This window comes from Macrotis lagotis, chromosome 4 (genome assembly GCF_037893015.1).
Source record: "Macrotis lagotis isolate mMagLag1 chromosome 4, bilby.v1.9.chrom.fasta, whole genome shotgun sequence".
Lineage (NCBI taxonomy): Eukaryota > Metazoa > Chordata > Mammalia > Peramelemorphia > Peramelidae > Macrotis > Macrotis lagotis.
The window spans coordinates 199,961,619-199,970,051 of NC_133661.1; the positions used below are offsets into that span (position 1 = coordinate 199,961,619).

The window sequence follows — 8,433 nt, forward strand, 5'->3', positions numbered from 1 at the left end:
CCAAGGCCGGTGCTTTATCCACTACACCACCTAGCCGCCCCAGCTATGGCAATTCTTAAAGATCATCTCCCAAGATACATGGAGTTGCAAACCATACACTGGAGAAAATATCTACAAGATGGAATTTTGGACCCTTGAGGTATTGCTATATCATCATCATCATCATCATCATCATTATCGTATTGTACTGTAACATCCCTGACAGTGTACTCACCAAACTTGAGTTCATGATGTTGGGTTGGATCTCCAAGAGGGTAGCTGCTATATTGATTTTTCCATATTATACCAAAAGGCCAATTCTTTCCAGTGCTGCCGAGTCAAATGGCTAAACAGTACCAAGGAATTCATCACCTCCCAGGGGTCCAAATACTGAGTCATATAAGTGGTTGACTAGAATCATTAAAGCCAGATTTGCATTGTCCCATAAGATTGTCTTCTATACCCAAAGATTACATGGTAAGAATCATGGCTGCAAAATATCCTACTCAACTTAAACCCTAGGACACACTCTTCTATTCAGATGTATATGCAACATCTGTGGGAAGAGTGGCCACTAACTTAGTGAGGTCCACATGTAGGAGATATGTTTCCCAAGCTGTTCACTTATCCCCTCTTCAGTACTACTGGTCTTCAAAGTTCTTTCTTTCCTTCAGCAGTCACTTCTGTACTCCTATTCTTTTGAGTCCATAGATGGTCCTTTTTTTTTTCTTATGACATAGGTCATGCTTCTGGAAGCTTCTTCTGGCCTCAAAAGTCTGCTTGACTTGTATCCATGGTCAATAATAGGGAAGGGAAAGGAAGAAAGAAAATCTCCCTTCCAAGGGGCAAAGAGCTGGGCTCTCCTCTTCTCATGGCTTTAGGCTCAACTGACTCGATGGAACTGACTGTGTCTTTTAAGGGTCCCTCAATCATTGCTGCTTGCTCTTGATTCAATACTCGCTAAAAGGGAAAGAGAGTTTCAACACCTTGTTAATACATGAAACCTATATCATTTGTTATTTAATCATGTCTGATTCTTTGTGACCCCATTGGGTAAACCAAACTGGGTAAAGCGACTTGCCCAGGATCACCCAACTAGTAAGTGGCTAAGGCCAGATTTGAATGCAGGAAGATGAGTCTTCTTGACTCCAGATCTGGCAATTTATTCAGTGTTCCACCTAGCTGCCCAAAATCCATATCATCTGGCAATTAAATCTTGTGGCTATATCAGCTTGACAAGGAGACTTCAAATTCCTCATTCCTTAAACATTTTTTGAAGAGTGCTTGTTAATTGTGCTTTCCCAATCTTATTCAACATTTCTATTTTTTATCAACTATCCTTTTTAATCCCTACAACATTGATTCTCAAACTTTTTTGGGCTAAAAGCACAATATTTTTTGTTGTGAGGAATGGAGTCATATGATTAGAATCAAGAGGCTCATACATGTGCTCGCAATTGCAAATATAAATTCCATATAATTTGTAACACTCTTAGACTAAGGAAAGGGGAAGGGAATTAACATTTCTATAGAATCTACTATTGTCAGGCTCTTTGGGTTTTTTTTTTTTTTGCAAATATTGTACCATTTGATTCTCATAACAAATCTTCTAGGTAAGTCCTGCTATTTTCTTCATTTTATAGTTGAGTAAACTGAGGCCAGAAGAAGTTAAATGACTTGTCCAGGGTCACACAGCTAGTAAGTATCTGAAATTGAAATTGAACTCAGGTCTTCTGGACTGGAATCCATTCACTAAACCACCTAATGCTTAAAATTGATACACATGTATGCCAAGACACATTCCACTGTAAATTTAATTTAAATTAAAACATATCAGCATATCACTTAGTCTTTTTAGTGGGACTTCAGCAAAGAAATAGGGCCTTCTGAGCATTAATTTTTTAAATTATATTTATTTTATTCTGAACATAAAAAGGAAGCATTTCCATAATAAAGTAGAACAGAAAAAATTATTGTTCATGAAACTGCAAGTCTATCATATATAATACAATATATAAAGTATATATTATTATATATTTTAAGTATACAATAAAATTGTTATGTAACTTTTTTCCCTTTTTTTCTTTCCTTCCCATCCCCCATCCTAGAGATGCCTAGCATTCAACACAAATATGTATGTATGTACATATATTATGTATGTATACATACACACATATAATATACATATACATATATATATGTAAACCATTATATATCTTCTTCAGTTTATCAGTTCTTCCTCTGACTGCAGAAAGCTTCTTCCTCATTATGTCCTATGATCCCAAATCAATTTTTAAGAACCAGAAAGTGACTAGATGGCACTATGGAAACAAGGAGCCAGACCCTGCCCTTCAGGGTGCTACTCTTCCCACCTGCAAAGGTAATAAATATGAATTGATTACAATGATAATAATGAAAACCTAATTATTCTTTTCCCTCAGCATTAGAATGCTGTAGTCCTCTCTTAAAGCACTTAAACTTCATTTCTTGAAATAACTCTCTCCCTCTCCAAGTCATCTGATATCTAGGGAGCATTTGACTAAGTCTGACAACTCGAGTCTCCTTGGCCTTTACCCCAGAGTTATGGAAAAATAATTTATATTTATTCTTTAGTTTTAGGTGGGAAGTAAGGAAATAAAGATCTCTCTAAGTGCATATCTGGATCTCAGCCTTGTCATTTTCAACCATCCTAGGGAAGGAGCTCTGAAGAATAAAGCTAAGGAGGGTCTCCAAGAGATATATTCTAAGTAGAGAGCTGTTCTCAGCAGATAATCATTTTCTAGGCCTCTGCCTACCCCCAGGGTTTGGAGAATCTATACTTTGGAAAATGAGTGTTAAAGTAGTATGTCAAATGGCTACTTGATACCTTTCCATGTTATTTATCTTGCATCTAGGGCTGTCTTCAGGCATCCTGATCCTTTTCTGGCCTCTAAACATAGGTAGGTCCAGAGAAGAAAATGAGGATGATGACTTTTGCATAGTCCTCTCTCACTGAAATCCAGTTTACTTGCATGTCATGGCATCATATTCCTGATATCATGGTTCTGAAAATGAAGGACAAACAATCTTAGATTTCTATTTTAAGTAATTTTTTCCTTTTCACTACTGTAAAGTAATATTATTGTATAAACAACTCATCAGAATGGGGGAGGGGGGTTAGGGTAAGGGCTGAATTGATGTTGACTCCAGACAGCATATCACAACCTGAGTGCAACATTTAGGGGTTTCAAATGTAATAGTGGAAAGTAGAGATGAAAAGTCAACTCTCCCTGCTTCTTGAAGATGTAGTGAACTATAGATGTGCGACACTTTATATGTCATTTTTTCAATGTGTTGGCTAGTTTTTGCTAACCTCCCCCTACCCTTTTAAATTCTCTTTTTTAAGAGGTGAGGGAGGATATATTGGGAAATATGGATGAAAGGATACATAGATGTTTGGTTGCTTCAGTTGTGACTGATTCTACCTGACCCCATTTGGGGTTTTCTTGGCAAAAATACTGGATTGGTTTGCCATTTCCTTCTCCAGGTCATTTTACAATGAGGAACTGAGGCAAAAAGGGTTAAGTGAGTTGCCTGGACTCACACAGTTATTAAGTATCTGAGGCAAGATTTGAGTGTAGTCTTCTTGCCTCTAATTTCAGTACACTGTGCTACCTAACTGTCCAGGGAAATACAATGTAAAAGCAAAAGATTATCAATAAAAATACATTAAAAAATTTTAATCCATATGTATGGAGGGAAAAGGCAAAGTGAACACTTTGCAGTTATGATAGGTAAGCTTGTTCCTAAGTACAGATGAGAAAATGTCCCTTCCTCCTTTGCAGCAACAGAGAGGGCACTCTGAATGTCACAATGAGTTGAAATGTTAGTTTTGCTGAACTGCTTTTTCTCCTTTCTTTTTTTTTTATTCTTCATTACAAGAGATGTTTTTGTAAAAACAAAAGATGTCAATGACATTTTTCTAAGCTTATGGTGGGAGCCCTGAATTTGGACTGACATTTTAGAAAGGAACATGGTCTTATCTCACCATGTACTTTCCAAGTTGCTTTCTTTGGCTATGGAGAAGTCCAAGTGGAAATAGATTACAGCCTTTGCCAGAACTGTGGCAGGTAATTTAAAAAAAAAACTTTTCAGTTAACAAGCATTAATTTTCTCTCCTTCTTACCTTTGCTACTGAAAAAGAAAAAAGAAAAAACTGATCCTCATAGCAAATATGTATTGTTAAGTAAAACAAATTTCTCACATTGATCATGTCCAAAAGGCAGATTTTTCAATAAAGTGTAAAAAATAGCCATGAATTTGAGGTGACAATGAAGGAAGTGGAATTAAGTGTTAATGAACTTCTAGGGAATAAGGAAAGTCCACACCTCTACTTGAAAGGCACAGAGAAAAGGACAGAAACAGATAAACACTTTAGCTAGGAGAGAAATAAGTTTTGCTTCCCTTTTCTCTGGGTCCCTTGATAGTACCCCATAACTTCAGTTTTCACTTGTGGCACTACTCATAGCAGAAAGCTCAGGGGTACCACCTCCTGCACTGTCCTCCAATATCTAATCTTGCCTCACCAATCAGGAAGGGCATCAAGAAGAGCAGAACAGAGGTTGGGGAGCATTGCTCCCTTGGCCCAGCCCATGACCATGAAGGTTGAAGCAGTGGGTCAGTCCTGTCAGAGGGCGGCCCTCATGGGCCTAGCGTTACCTAATCCCCCAGCTGTGGAGTCTGTTCTGTGCCAAGTCTGCACTGGCTCCGTCTAGTCATAATCACTGCTGGCGCCAGGCCAGGGCCCCCTGCCAGCTCCAGTCACACTCGGCTAATGTGAGAGGCCGAGCTGATTAACTCCTCGCCAAGGCCCATTGTCTGGGTCCCTGCCTGGCTGTTTATTTACTCCAGGGCTGGACAGTCTGTGTGTGCTAAGAGGGGGGTGGACAAGGGGGAAGGCAGGCCAGGGCAGGGGTAGGCCAGGGTCCAACCAGGGGACTGAAGAAAAGCAACAACTTGGGGCAGAGGGAGGAGGGGAGGAAGAGGATTGAGAAGGGTAAAGACTGGTAGCTCCCAGAGCATGACAGAGGAACCTAGAACAGATGATTATCACGAATAAGATAACCTATGGATAACACAGGTCTTCTGCTAGGACCCTTGTGTTGATAGACAAAAGTTTGACCTAAGGAGAGATTCCTTGAGTCAGTAGACCTCAGTTCAAATCCTGCACCTGATTCTTACTTACCTAAGTGGCCTTGAGTAAGTCCCTAACCTCTGAACCTTAGATTTCTCAACTGTAAAATGAAGGACTTGGACTAAACCAGGGGTTCTTAATCTGGAATCCTCAGACCATGACTTCAGGAAGTAAATAGATTGAATCTTCATGTGAAAAACATTAAATCTTTATTTTCACTTATCTCTAACTGAAATTTATTTTTCATTAAATTTTGAATTTAGGAAAAAACCCCATTATTTTGGGAAGCAGTATATAAGCTTCACCAGATTGCCAGAGGGACACTAGACCTCTTCAAAGTCCCAATTTTACAGTTATGATCTTCTGATCTTGTTAGCATGACACCAGGGAGTCCAGATAAGCCTCAGGCAGTCTCTAGGCCATAGGGTGAACAAGGAAGGGTTGCTTGTGCATCTCTACTTTTAGACCCTCCCTCCCTACTTCCCCCACCCTTCCCCCACCAGCCCCATGGATTTGTGGTTTCTGCCACTGTTTAAAAAAAAAGAGTACAAATCCAGGAAAGAGGAGTCAGGAGGAGGAAACAGTAACCCCCCCACTGAGAGCAGAAACTACCTGCCCATTCAACTAGGACCATAGTCCCTAATCTATTCTGCCCCCAATGATGATATTCAGGAAATGAAGAAGGTCAGGGTCTTTGAAGGAAAACAATGATGCCCAGTGGGAGACCCCTGGTTCTTAGAGCCAGAAGATTCAAATGAGCCTTTTAGAGTTAGCCTTAGGCATACTCTCAGATATGACTGTCCAGACTTGGAGTCCTCAGAACAGGATGTAGAAGTTTATTTTTCTCCTTTTAAATTAATTTTTATTTTTTGCTTGTCTTTTACATTTCTAGAGTCTCAAAATAGGGTGTAGAAGCTTACTTTTTTAAAAATTACTTTTTTTTGCTTGTTTTTATTTTTTAACCGCTCATTATATCCCTTTCTTTTCTCCTACCCAGAGAGCTATCCCTTGTAATAATGAATAAAAACAAAAAGAAAGAAAAAGAAATTCAATCAAACTAAAACACATCAAGGAGTCTAACACAGAGACTCCACCCCTGCAAGAGGAGAAAGGAAGAAATATTTTCTGGTCTTTTCTTCAGAGATGAGTTTGGGTTTCAGAATTGCATCACAGATAATTTCGAGTATTTTGTTCTTTGTAATCTTTTTGTATATTGTTTGTATTGTATTTTGTATATTGTTTACCCTATTCTTTTTACTTCACTCTGTATCAGTTAGTGTCTTCCCATGCTTCTCTGAATTATTCAGATTTATCATTTCTTACATCTTACAAGTCATTTGCTATTCTTCTTTTGATGGAAATTTTGTTTTCAGTTCTCTGTTTTTACAGATAGTTGTATGGGGGGAGAGAGAAAGAGAGAGAGAGAGAGAGAGAGAGAGAGAGAGAGAGAGAGAGAGAGAGAGAGAGAGAGAGATTGCTATGAATATTTTATCACACAACTTTCTTGCAAAAGCTTACTTTTCAAAGCTGGGTGTTAAAAGATAAAGGATGGGGAGAGAGCCAGTAGTTCTAATCTACTCTGTAACCCAAAGAAAGAGAAAGATTTTTTTTAGTTTTTTTTTTTTTGCAAGGCAAATGGAGTTAAGTGACTTGCCCAAGGCCACACAGCTAGGTAATTATTAAGTGTCTGAGGCTATATTTGAACCCAGGTACTCCTGACTCCAGGGCTGGTGCTCTATCCACTGCACCACCTAGCTGCCCCAGAAAGAGAAAGATATTGAAGCAGAAAAAAGGAAAGCATTTGTCCAAGGTCAGAATTTTTTAATTCTGAATTTTTAATTTAGAATTTTAAAATTCTAATTTAATTAAAATTTAACTAAATTTTTGTGGCAGCTAGGTGAAGTGGATAGAGTACCTGTCCTGAAGTCAGGAGGACCTGAGTTAAAATCTGGCCTCAGACACTCAATAATTACCTAGCTGTGTGACCTTGGACATGTCACTTAACCCCACTGCCTTGCAAAAACTAAAAAAAAAATTTAACTAAATTTTAATTCAAATTCAAGTCACAAATTAAAAATCTAAATAACTGTTGAAGGGATTGTGGATAGACAAGTACTCCAGCACACTACTGGTAGGGCTCTGAATGTATTCAACCACTTTAAAAAGCAGTTTGGAATCAAGCTAAGGAAGTAAGTAAACTGTATATGCACTTTGTTCCAGAGGTCATGTTGCTAGACATGCCTCAAGGAAATCAATGATGAAAAGAATGGCCCATATGCACCAAAATACTTAAAGCAAAGTAGCAAAGAACTGGAAATCAAATAGATGTATGTCAATTGAAGAATATCTAAACAAGATGTGGTACATGGATATAAATATTATGGTCTAAGAAATGATTAATAATTAAATAAATATAGAGAAACATGAGATTACTATGCACTGAAACAAAGTAAAGTAAGAAGTACCATAAAAGAATATACACAAAGTTTACAAAATGTATGAAAGAATAATCACAAAAAAAAATCCAATCGAATGCTATGGAATTAGAATGGCCAAGCTTATCCCCGCTCTGCAGAGTTGGAGGAGGATGAGTTTTAGATGTTACTCATAATCGGACTAGGTTGCTGTCATTTCTGCCTTCACAACTTACCTTTCTATATCACACTGGTCCCATTTTGATGGGTCTGATGGGTTGAATCACCTCATATCAGGACTACTCTAATGGCAGTCTTGTTGGTCTCCCTCCATTTCTTTTCATCATTTGCTTAGCTGCCAAAGCCATTTTCCTAAAGTATAAGTGTGATTAGTTATCACCCCACTCCCAACTTAATAAATTCCAGTGGTTCCCTATTACCTACAAAACTAAATATAAGATCTTCTGTGTGACCTTTAAAACCATTTATAACTTTGTCCCTATCTTTCTAGTCTTACATTTAATTGAATTGAAATCCTGCTTCAGACACTTAAAGCTGTGTAATCCTGTGCAAGTCACTTAATTCTGTTTGCCTCAGTTTCTTCATCTATAAAATGAACTGGAAAAGGAATTGGCAAACTATTCCGATATCTTTGCCAAGAAAACCCCAAACTGAGGTCACAAAGAGTACACATGACTGAAATAAATTAACAGCAAACAAATCCTATGATCCAGTATTGCTGACCTTGCTGTTTCTCTTTTTTTTAGTCTTTGTTATGAGGACTATATCTCCTAGAGGGAAAGGGGGGAGCAGGAGAGACACATTGGGAAATATAAGGGATATAAAGACCAGTAAAAAAATCATAAA

At 38.1% G+C, this 8,433-nt stretch overlaps 1 long non-coding RNA gene across 1 annotated transcript; it reads right to left on the bottom strand.

Moving 5' to 3' along the window:
- Positions 1–220: 220 nt before the first annotated feature.
- On the bottom strand, positions 221–8,094 carry LOC141520266 (uncharacterized). Its single transcript, XR_012477574.1, has 3 exons — positions 7,803–8,094; positions 2,846–3,023; positions 221–939 (listed from the first exon to the last, which is right to left on the bottom strand). It is a non-coding gene; the product is annotated as an uncharacterized LOC141520266 (long non-coding RNA).
- Between the last annotated feature and the right edge of the window lie 339 nt (positions 8,095–8,433).